Source organism: Prionailurus bengalensis, chromosome A1 (assembly GCF_016509475.1).
Source record: "Prionailurus bengalensis isolate Pbe53 chromosome A1, Fcat_Pben_1.1_paternal_pri, whole genome shotgun sequence".
Taxonomy (NCBI): Eukaryota; Metazoa; Chordata; class Mammalia; order Carnivora; family Felidae; genus Prionailurus; species Prionailurus bengalensis.
In genome coordinates, this window is record NC_057343.1 from 96,974,341 (window position 1) to 96,987,393 (window position 13,053).

Here is a 13,053-nt window from a genome sequence, read left to right on the forward strand (position 1 = left end):
GATAAGATAGGTTTACAGATGAACATTTAGAAAAGAGAGGTCAACACAACATAAAACAATCTTCTATACTCTCAACACTCAAAGATAAATTTTAACAGTTTTATGCACACCCTGACTCTTCCCTACACATATTAGATTAAAAATATAAGACTATATGGGGTTCTTGGGTGGCTCAGTCAGTAAGTGTACCACTCTTGATTTCAGCTGAGGTCATGATCTCATGGTTCATGACTTCAATCCCCACATCAAGCTGTGTGCTGACCTTGTGGAGCCTGCTTGGGGATTCTCTCTCCTCTCTCTGCCCCTCTCTCACTCTCTCTTTCTCAAATAAACATTACATATATACATATATATGTAAAATATAATGTACATATATATGAAATATAAGAATCACTCGAAAAGTGACCAGCAATGTCAATACTCATCATTGTTGTTATAGCTACATTTAGGCCACTTGATAGTGTGTTAGATCAGCCATTCGTATATTCATTATTCATCCAACATATCATTTGACTATCTACTATGCTTTAGGCACTATTCCTGGAGATGAGGAAAAAGCAATAGAAAAAGCAGGTAACAATTCTTATTCTTTTGGAATTTACATTCCAGTGGAAGCAGATATGCTAGGGTGTGTGTGTGTGTGTGTGTGTGTGTGTGTGATAAAGAGACAGGTAAGTAGTACAATAAGTGCTATGTGCTATGAAGTGTTAAGTGCTATGAAGAATGTAAAGCAACGTAAAAGAACAAGGAGGCAACAATAGATGGTGGGAAAATGGTGTAATTTAAAATAAGTCAGTTAGGAAAGCATCACTTGTATGAAGGGAATATTTGAACAGGCTTTAAAAAGGTAAGGGAGACAATTATGGGCAAATTTTGGAACAGAACATTCCTGGAAGCAAGTGAATGCCAAGCATGGAGATGAAGTTAAGTGTGATAAGGTAAGGGTTGCTGCTCTTGCCTTTCTTACTTATTCTGTTTCTGCCATCCTGGCTTTCTTGCTCTTCTTAGATATTTCCCACAATCTATTGTGGTGGAAATTCACTAGCAAAAACAAACATACGTTACAGGTAGTAGATCAATCACTTATGAAGTTACTAGGAAGATTAAAAGACAATGGTAGTTAAATCAATTATATTGATGAAAACTAGTGAAGAGATACACAAAGTGAAAAGATGGAAAATATGACATCATATATATGAAGTGGGGAGGGAGGAGGAAAAATGTAGTGCTTTTAGAATGTGTTTAAACTTAGGCTACCATTGACTTATTATAGACTGCTATATGCATAGGATGTTATATATGAACATCATGGTAACCAAAAACCAAAAACCTACTGCAGTATAAAAAAGATAAAAAGAAAGGAATCCAAGTATAACACTAAAGAAAATCATCAAATTACAAAGGAAAAGATCAAATAAAAAAAGAGAGAACTACAAATACAACCAGAAAACAATGACAAAATGACAATAGGTACATACCTATGAGCAATTACTTTAAATATAAATTGAATAAATACTCCATTCAAAAGACAGAAGGTGACTGAAGGGATTAAAAAAGAAAAGACCCATCAATATGCTGCCTACAAGAAACTCACTTTAGATTTAAAGACACATACAGACTGAAAGCGAAGAGATGGAAAAAGATATTCCAAGCAAATGAAGAGAAAAATAATCTGGGAGAACAATACATATATCAGGCAAAATACACTTTAAAACAAAGACTGAAAGGAGCACTTGGGTGGCTCAGTTGGTTAAGTGTCCGACTTGGCTCAGCTCATGATCTCACTGTTTGTGGGTTCAAGCCCCGCATCAGGCTCCATGCTCTGTCTCTCTCAAAAATAAATAAATGTTAAAAATTTAAAAAAAAACACAGACCGAAAAAATACAAGGAAGGATATTACATAATGATAAAAAGATCAATTCAACAAGAGAATATAATAATTGTAAATACCTATGCACTTAACAGAGAAGCACCTAAATATAAAAAGCAAATACTAATATATATATAAAGAGAAAAATTAACAGTACAATAATAACAGTAAGGGACTTTACCACTCCACCTATACCAATGGATATTTCATCCAGATACAAAAGCAGTATGAAAAAGGGTTAGAATGACACATTAGAACAGAGGGACATAACATATATGCACACAACATTCCATCCAAAAACAGCTTAATATACTCCTTTGCAAGTACACATGGGTCATTTTCCAAGATACATCATGTATTAGGCCACAAAACAAGTTTCAACAAATTTAAGAAGACTGAAATCATATCAGGCATCTTTTCTAACCCCAACAATATAAACTCAAAATCATTACATGAAAATAAAAATGGAAAAAAAAAAACAGGACAAAAAAAAAATAGAAACATGTGGAACCTAAACTATGTGCCACTAAACAACCAATGCTTCATACAAGAAATCAAGAAGAAAACGAAAATTACCAGGAGAAAAATACAAATGGAAAAAAAAATGGTTCAAAAAGTGATGCAGCAGGGGTGCCTGGGCGGCTCAATCAGTTAAGCATTGGACTTCAGCTCAGGTCATGATCTCAAGGTTTGTGAGTTTGAGCCCAGCATTGGACTCTGTCCTGACAGCTCAGAGCCTGAGCCTCCTTTGGATTCTATGTCCCGCCCTCTCTCTGCCCCTTCCCCACTCACTCTCTGTCTCCATCTTGGTCTCTCAAAAATAAATAAACATTTTTTAAAAAAGTGATGCAGCAAAAGTAGTTCTAAAAGGAAACTTCGTACTGATTAAGTCCTCCCTTAGCAAACTAGAAAAATCTCCAACAATCTAACCTGAAACCTAGAGAAATAAAAACAATGACAAAGTTTAAAGTTATTAGAACACACATTAATAAAGATCAGAGTTGAAATAGAGACCAAAAAAATTTTTTTTTCATGTAAAAAAATCAATGAAACTAAGAGCTGGTTTTTTGAAGACATAAACAAAATTGATAAACTTTTGTCTACAGCTCATCACAGGAAGAAAAGAAGGGCTAAAATCAAATTCAGAAAAGAAAATTCCAAATGGCATACAGAAATAAAAATATTTTAAAGACTACAATGAAAAATTACATACAAAAAATATTTTAAAAACTGCAATAAATATTACAATGAAAAATTAATAAATTCCTAGAACATACAATCTTCTAATACTGTATCAGGAAAAAAATAGAAAATCTGAACAGACTGCTTACTAGTAATGAAATTAAATCATTATTTTAAAAAATCTAATAAACTAAAATCCATTATCAGAATGTTTCACAAGTGAGTCATACCAAGCATTTAAAAAGTTAATACCTATCGTTCTCAAACTATTCCAAAAATAGAAGAGGAAGGATGTAATTTGGATGTTTCCAAATTAATTCTATAAGGCATTACCCAGATACTAATACCAAATATACTACTATAGAAAAGCAATTATAGGTCAATAGCCCTGATGAACAAGATGTAAAAATTCTCAACAAAATATTAGTAAACCAACTCAAATACATTAAAGGAATCCATCACCACAATCAAGTAGGATGTAAATGATTATGAGGGGATAGTTCAATATTTGAAAAATAATCATGATATAGAAAATTAACAAAATGAAAGGTAACAATCATATGATCATCTCAATAAATAAAGAAAAAACTTTTGACAAAATTCAACACCCATTCATGATAAAAAAAAAAAACCTCTCAACAAAGACGGTATGGAGGTAATATACCTCAACATAATAAAGGCCTTATATGATGAATCTAGCTGACATCCTACTCAATGGTAGAAAGCTGAAAGCTTTTTCTCTAAGCTTAGAACAAAAGTAGTAGGTCCACCTTTATCACTTTTATTCAACACAGTACTCGAATTCCTAGCTACAACAATCAAAGAGAAAGAAATAAGTCATCCAAATTGAAAATGAAGAAATAAAACTGTCAATGTTTGCAGTTGACATGACACTATACATAGAAAAACCTATAGACCCCAACAAATAACCCTTAGAACTAATGAATGAGTTCAGTAAAATCCCAGGATACAAAATCAGTAAACAAAAATGTGTTGTATTTCTATACACCAATAACAAAGTAGCAGAAAGAAAAATTAAGAAAACAATCCCACATACAATTTTATTTAGAAGAAGAAAATACCTGGGAATAAATTTAATGTAGAAGAAAGAAATTGGAGAGGACACAAATAAATGAAAAGATATTCAAAGTTCATGGATTGGAAAAATTACTATTGTTAAAATGCCTATATCACCCACAGCAATGTTCAGAATCAGTGCTATCTCAATCAAAATATCAAGAATATTTTTCACAGAACTAAAACGAATAATACTAAAATTTGTATGGAACCATAAAAGACCCCAAATAACCCACAGAATATTGAAAAAGAAGAATAAGCTGGAGGTATCATGATCCTAGTTTCCAACCTATACTATAAAGCTATAGTAATCAAAACTGTGGCGCTGCCATAAAAACAGATACGCAGATCAATAAAACACAATAGGGAGCCCAGTAATAAACCCACGCATATAGGAGCAATTACACTATGACAGAAAAGACAATAATATACAATGGAAAAAAAGTCTCTTCAATTGCGAAAACTATACCAATTCATGCAAAGAATGAATGTGGACCACTTTTCTTACACCAGATTCAAAAATACACTTAAAATAGTTAAGGAACTAAATGTATGACATGAAGCCATCAAAGTCCTAAAAGAAAATATAGACAAACTTATGGACATCACCCTTAGTGATATATTTCCAGATCTGTCTCCTCAGTCAAGGAAAACAAAGCTTTAACAAACAGATGGGATCACATCAAACTAAAAAGCTTATGCACAATTAACAAAATCATCAACAAAATGTCAAGGCAACCAAGTGAATGGAAGGTATTTGAAAATGGTATGTCCAATAAAAAAAGTTAATATGCAATAAATATAAAAAGTTAGACAACTCAACAGGAAACAAAACAAATAATCTGATTGGAAAGGGGCAAAGAACCTGAATGGACATTTTGCTAAAGAAGACCTACAGATGGCCAACAATCACATGAAAATTTGTTCTACATCACTAATCACCACGGAAATGCAAACTGAAACCACAGTGAGATATAACTTCATACTAGTCACAATGGCTAGTATCAAATACGTATGAAATAATAAGAGTTTCCAAGGATATAGATAAAAGGGAACCCTCATGTCTTATTGGTAAAAATATAAATTGGAGTAGCCACTATAGAAAATAGTAAGAAAGTTTCTCAAAAATTAAAAATACTATATGATCTAGTAAATATTTTTCTGTGTATTTACCCAAAGAAAATGAAATCACTCACTTAAAAGGACATAAGCACCTCTAGGTTTATTGTAGCATTATTTACAATAGCCAACAAACAGAGCAATCTAAGTGTTCATTAATAGACTAAAAGATAAAGAAGATGTAGTATATATACAATGGAAAATTACTCTGCCATAAAAAAGAATGCTATCTTGTCATCTGTGACAACATGGATGGACATGGAAGGTATTATGGCAAGTGAATACATCAGATAAAGACTAATACCACATGATTTCGCTTATATGTTTTATCTCAAAATAAATAAAACAATCAAACAAAACACACACGCACGTACACACGCACACACAGGGAAAAAAAAACAAACCAACAAACAGAAATAAACCCATAAATACAGAGGACAAAAATAGGCAGCTGCCCCCAGGGTGAGGGGATAGGTGAAGTAGGTGAAGGAGATTAGGAGGTATAAACTTCCAGTTTTAAAATAAGTAAGTCATAGGGATGAAAGTACATAATAGAGAATATAGTCAAGAATACTGTAACAACTTTGGTTATAACAGTTTGTAATTACACTTAGCGTGGGGAGCATTTTATAATGTAGGAATTGTAGAATCACTGTGTTGTACACCTACAAATAATGTCAACTACACTTCAATTAAAAATTATTTTAAAATTGTATCACAGATTATATGATGACCTAAATTATGACCACAGAACTATGACCACAGGAAAGAAGTAGCATGGGAGAGAGTCGGGAGATAAAATCTTCAAGGTCTGAGGGGGTATAGCTTGGGGTCAGTAGATGACTGAGAGATAGTGGGCCACATAATATGACATTCAGAGCTGAAGGTTTTTGGGAGAAGGGAGGAAGGATAATATGGATATGGTAATGAGCAAACAGGGAGGATCTCTCTTTTACTTTGGATCCAACAGTATGAGAGATGTGGGGAAAAAAAAAAAAGAGCCAGCATTTGAGAAGCTTTGAAGAAAACAGTTCATTTAGGAAAAGGGCAGGTTTTTATTAGAGTCAGAAGAGAGAAGAACGGTAAAATATAGAGGAGTTCACTAGTTATTGATTTTGGCTTTTAAAGAGCACAGTGGAAGGATTAAAGAAGTTAGAGAATGGAGGGAGATGGGATTCAAAAAAATAAAAAGGGTGGTATTAAAAGCCTGAAATATGTTAGAATCCAGAGCATAATGAAATAACTGGAAGTCTTGAGCTTCTGGCAATCACTGACATAACCATTATCCTGATGGTACAATTACCGTTAGTCCTACTGGTCTCAAGGCAGTGTTGTCTTGCAAGTTAAGAATTAAGGGTAATGAGAGCAGCGATATCTTTGACATTGGCCTGAGGAACATTTTTCTAGGTATGTCTCCTCAAGCAAAGGAAAAAACAAACAAACATAAACTATTAGGACTACACCAAAATAAAAAGCTTTTCTTTTTTTTTATTTTTTTTAATGTTTATTTATTTTTGAGACAGAGAGAGACAGAGCATGAACAGGGGAGGGTCTGAGAGAGAGGGAGACACAGAATCTGAAACAGGCTCTGGGCTCCGAGCTGTCAGCACAGAGCCCGATGCGGGGCTCAAACCCACGGACCGTGAGATCATGACCTGGGCCGAAGTTGGATGCTCAACCGACTGAGCCACCCAGGTGCCCCAATAAAATCTTTTCAACAGTGAAGGAAACCATCAACAAACAAAAAGTCAGCCTCCTGAACCAAAGTATAGAAGGAATTCATACAACTCAATACCAAAACAGAACAGAACAAAATAAAACCCACAAGTAATCCAATTGAAAAATGAGCTGAGCGCCTGACTAGGTATTTGTCCAATGAAGACATAGAGATGGGCAACCAACACATGAAAAGATGCTCAACATCATTAATCATCAGGGAAATGTATGTGAAAACCACAATGAGCTGTCACCTTATACATGTCAGAATGGCTAGTAACAGACATGGAGAGATAACCAGTGTTGGCAAGGATATGGGTAAAAAAAAAAAAAAAAAAACACTAATTCAGAGAGATATATGCAACATTACTTATAATAACCAAGATGTGGAAGCAACCCAAGACTCCAGCAATAAATGAATGGATAAAGAAGAGGTAATACACACACACACACACACACACACACACACACACACACACACACCATGGAATATTATTCAGCCATAAAAAAGAATGAGATCTTGCCATTTGCAACAACATGGGTGGACCTTATACTAAGTGAGTTGTGCAGAAAAAAACAAATACCCTATGAGTGCACTTATATCTGGAATTGAAAAAACAAAACAAGGCAAAAACAGAGCTATAACTTAAGAGAACAAAGTGGTGGTTACCAGATGGAACAGGGGTGTGGGTAGGAGCCAAATGGGTGAATGGGAGTGGGAATTACAGGCTTCTAACTATGAAATGTATAAGTCATAGGTATGAATGGTACAACACAGGGGATAGAGTCAAAGGTATTATAATAGCAGTGTATGGAGATACATGGTAGCTACACTTGTGTTGAACACAACATAACATAAAATTGTTGAAACACTACATTGGATCACCTGAAACCAAGGTAACATTGTATCAAGTACAGTTCAGTGAAAAAATTAAGTGTAGTGGGTGAGGGGATAATTGCTTTTGGTTAGCTCTATGTCAAGAGCCATTACTGAAGTCATCAAATATGCTATGACCTCACTGTAATGGATGAAGTGTATTCTATTGTATAGACACAAAATAATTCACAAAGTTAACTCAATAAGCACTATTAAATGCCTACAAGGTGCCAGTCGCAAATGCTAGGGAGGCAGCCCAGAAATTCCGCTACGGATTCTGCCTTGATTGAACTGGAAATACAACAGGGAAATATACAGGATGAGAAAGGGAATGAGCAATCCTAAATTACTATCAATGCTCAGGAGCAGTGGGCATGGGATAGAGGGTGGTGAGAAGCGAATGAAGCTGAATTACTAAGCAGAGATAAAAGTGTTGGATTGAATGAGAAAATAAACAGCACCTCTGGAGAACTAAAAGGACATAAAGCTTGAGACGACAGTGGATGGTGACTGGACAGTGGCATAAAGCCGAAGCAATGAGCAAATGCAGAACACACAGCCTTGTACATCTTGGTACAAGATTTTTGTTTCCTTTCATTTTGCAACTACTAGACAGTTGTATAGTTGCCACTTTTTTGCTATTATGCATGACCTGTTTGTTGTTTATGACAATGACTGTGTCTTAAAATTTTTTTAATGTTTATTTATTTTTGAAGGAGAGAGAGACAGAGTGTGAGTGTGGGAGGGGCAGAGAGAGACACACACATAGAATCTGAAGCAGGCTCCAGGCTCTGAGCTGTCAGCACAGAGCCCGACACGGGGCTCGAACTCACAAACCCAAGATCATGACCTGAACCGAAGTCGGACGCTCAACCGACTGAGCCTTCCGGGCACCCCAACAATGACTGTGTCCGAATCTTTCCCTTTGGATGCTCTCTCTAGAATTGTTCAGTGGGAAGAAAAACAACATGAATATTTTAATCTAATTTTAAAATAATCTTTAATTAGTAAAGCCTCTTCCCCTTTGCTTTTCCCAAAACTTTGTATGACCATTTTAAATTCTTTATGATAGATGAATCTTGAGGTCTCATTTTATTTCTTTACTTGTGATATTGAGCATTTCTTTTTCACTTAAACTTGGCTATATCTATTTCCTCTTCCCCTATCAGCCTAGTACGTGCCTTTTGCTTATTTTTATTAGAATTTTTTTTCTTTACTTGATTTTGAGAGTTTATTCTTATTGGTATAATTAGTTTTTCACCTTATAATAATATTTTTCTGGTTTATCTCTGTCTTGACTTTTATATGATGTTGTTGCTATACAAAGATGTATTCTTGTTTTTTTACATTTATAATTTTTATGGTCAAATTTTTTTTGAGGGAGGGAGGGAGGGAGGGAGAGAGAGAGAGAGAGAGAATCTTCAGCAGGCTCTATGACCAGTGCAGAGCCTGATGGAGGGCTCATTCTCACAACCATGAGATCATGACCTGAGCCAAAATCAAGAGTAGGATGCTTAGCCCGATAAGCCACCCAGGCGCCCCTCCAGTAAAAAAAATTTAATAGTCTTTTCATTTATGATTAAATATCTCATGTTATACTTAGAAAGGCTTTTCTCATTGTGAGATCTGTGGGGGTTTTTACTAAAATATCTGTGATTTGTCTTTATTTTTTGTTCTTTGTAATTTTTATACAACTAGAATATGGAGTCTGAGGAATAATGACTCAAAGAAGTCCCTAGGATTTAAACCTACAGATTAAGAAACTAAACATGCCATTACTTAAAAGAAAAAAGTACAGGAAGAGGTGCCAAGGAGTAGCTCATGGTAGAAACAGTTTTGTTTTGGGGGCTGGAATATTACTTACCTTCCAGAATTCTCAATTAACATCTCCTTAAAAAAAAAGGTTAAGTGATCCTAATTGCCTTATAAGATTATGACACTCAAAAAAAACCAAGAGTTTTAGAAAGAAGCCCAGGTATCAGTCACATACGTTCACAGCACAAGTAGCCTACAGGATTATCCAAGCAGATTCCTGGTACAAGTCACTGTAAATTATCAAGAAAATAATTTCTCTCCTGCCCTCCATTAAAAGTGTGCTAGGGATATGCCCCTGAAAATGGCTATGATACATCATAGCTGGCTGGAATCTAAGTTATATTTAAGGTAAGTGGTTCTGAAAGGAGATAAAATGAAAATTCATAAAGCCTTTCACAAAAGGTATCACGTTGGTAATTATAGTTATTAGTTCACATCCAAATCTTCTAGGTGGACTTTTGTAGCTCTCTACTGTCTGCACATCTGCAAGTATAATAGGCTTCATTTCCATATTGTAGTCCTCATTTGAATATCATTTCCTGTTTACTCAGAGCCAAGAAGTGAGTGCTTTTGGGCAACATATGGACAAGTTGTGTCCAGATAATAATGGAAAGACAGCATCTCATCACCATGATCAATAGAAATTGGAAACTATGGGGAAAAAGTTGCTGTTCTTGATTAAATATTAGCATTAATATTTTAGTAATAGTAACTATGAAACGTCCTTTCTCTCCTTGAATTCATTAAGCCACCAGAGAAGCTTTATAGACTCATTATCTTATTCACGTCGGGCTTTTCATCTATGAATCTCAAAGACTAAAAATTAGATTTAATAACTTTTGAGGTCATGGGACTTTTCACATCTACAGTATTATCCAGAACATCTACTTTATCGACTTGACTTTGACTGGCAATGTGATCTCTGAACTTCAAAAATTTAAATTCCACAAAGGTCCTTTTTTTGTTCAAGTACAGTACAAGTACAAAGACTGCACAAATCATAAAGAGATACCTCAATATATCATCACAAATTTGAGCACAACTGTGAAAGCCCAACCAATGCAATAAATAGAACACATCAGCACTTCAGAGCATCACTTTTTTTAACATTAAAAAAAAGATGGCTTTTTTTCCTCCTCCTTTCCCGCCTTTTCTTCTGCCTTCCATTATTTTTTTATCTAAATGGAACTACCATTTTTATAGTTAATGAATCAGACTCTACACTCATTAACCTCAGTGAAAAGCATTCTGAAATATTTGAGTACCTAGGTACTATTTGTTTACATTTTCTATCAAATCTTAACCTCTGGTTCCAAGTACTGGGCAAGTGAACTGATGTTTTAGGACATAAAAAATTCTCCATCTCCAAATATGTTCACATAGATGTATCCCTAATCATCAGACAGTTTTTCTTGTAGCTTGTGATTAACTCTCCATAATTTCTAATAAATAACACTAATTCTTTATATAACAGCACAAAAATATTTAATTTGCATTGCATCACTAGAATTTTGAACTTTTGAGTTCAGTGTGAATTCCAAGACCCTAACTCTTACATAAGGGTCACTTCCTGAGTTCTTTGACAGACCCTGAGTGGAGTTTGTTTTCATATCTGACTACTTGGCTGCCTCATTTATCTTTTCTAATACTTTACTTAATAAATACTTATTCTTGGGGTGCCTGGGTGGCTCAGTTAGTTAGGCGTCATGATCTCACAGTCCTTGGGTTCAAGCCCTGCCTCGGCCTTTGTGCTGCTGGCTCAGAGCGTGGAGCCTGCTTCAGATTCTATGTCTCCCTCTCTCTCTGAGCCCCTCCCCTGCTTGTGCTCTCTCTCTCTCTCAAAAAATGAATAACATTAAAATAAATAATCTTACTTATAAAAATATTTTATAGTGCTCATTAATTCTTAAGTCCCCAACTGGTGGACAACAATTTTAGTCTAAGCTGTCTGGTACATGGGCAGTTACACAACTAAATGCATTTGTGTGTGTGATTAATACCTGTATTTGATTTATGCAAGTAGCTTTTCTATTATTTTTAAGAATTTTCTAATTGATAAAAGTTACAGTTGTAGCTAAGGCTCCACTCCTTACCATTTGCCCCTTTTTGCCAGGTAGTACTCACTTCCCTCAAGTTGCTCTCTAAAGTTTCCATATATATTTTTATATTTTTTGAGTTAATGTTTATACTCATAAATAAGATATTCATTCTATAATGTTGTATCCTTTTACAACTTGATTCTTTATTTTACATTATGGCAGTTATTTCTGTGTAATAAAGCCATTTTTATATCTATGTAACATTTCACCAGTGAATAAACCAGAGTTATCCATTCACCTATTAGTAAAAATTAAGCTGCTTCTATGTCTTTGCTAATATAACCATGCTACAATGAACACTGTTATTCCTGGATGTTTAAATTAAGCTGAGTAAAACTATGAAGTGCAGTCTTTAACTTTACTAAGAATTTCAAATTATTGTCCAGAGAAGTTACACTAATTTTACTTGAAATGACAATATGCAAGTGTTCTCATTTCTCAAAACCTTGTCAATATTTTACATTGTAAAACACTTTGTTGTTCAACTACGAAGGGGTAATGGTGTGTTTCCACAGCACTGAATCGGAGACAGTCCTACAACTTGTAGTTACAAAAAAGGGGGGAGGGTAAGATGCGAAGGGGAACTTCTACATGGCTTAAACATCCAAGTTCAAAACTGTGGCTTTAATTAAAAAAAAAAGAAAAAATAGGATTATTAGCCCATCATCCATGAATGCAGAAGGTTCCTATTTTTGCATTTATGATACAACATACTACTTTAAGTGCTCTGGAAATCCTAATGAGTGTGAACAGATATTTATTTTTATAGTATGAATATTTATGACTGGAAACTTACAGCATTACCAACTAGTGGGAGAAAGTGGACTATCTTTTAAGCAAAGCTGCTGTTATTTCATAAAGAAAGTTACACATATCAGAAAAATATTTTGGCCCCAACTGAAATATGTGTATGTGTGGGGTTTTTTTAATATTTCATCCCCTTTCCTCGGTATTTTGACAGAGATATTCAACTTCTTATTTAATTCCTTCACAGATAATCGACATCCCAATTATTTTCTTCTTTCTCCTCAAGAACTTCATTTTCTCAATCACATTGCCCTTCTCCTATCTTTTCCCTTCTCTTACATGAGGTTTTCCACTAACATTTCATCTAAGCTCAAAACTCTTTTTGATTATTACCCTATGTTTTCCACCATTGCCTTCATACGCTTAACTCTACTGCTAAGGTACTTGAAAGAGTAGATTGCCTCTTTAACACTCATTCATTGCACAGGCTGCTTACGGAAATGCGATGTCTGCCAGAAGGCTCCAGTGACCAGGGTCTCACAGTGTTTCTC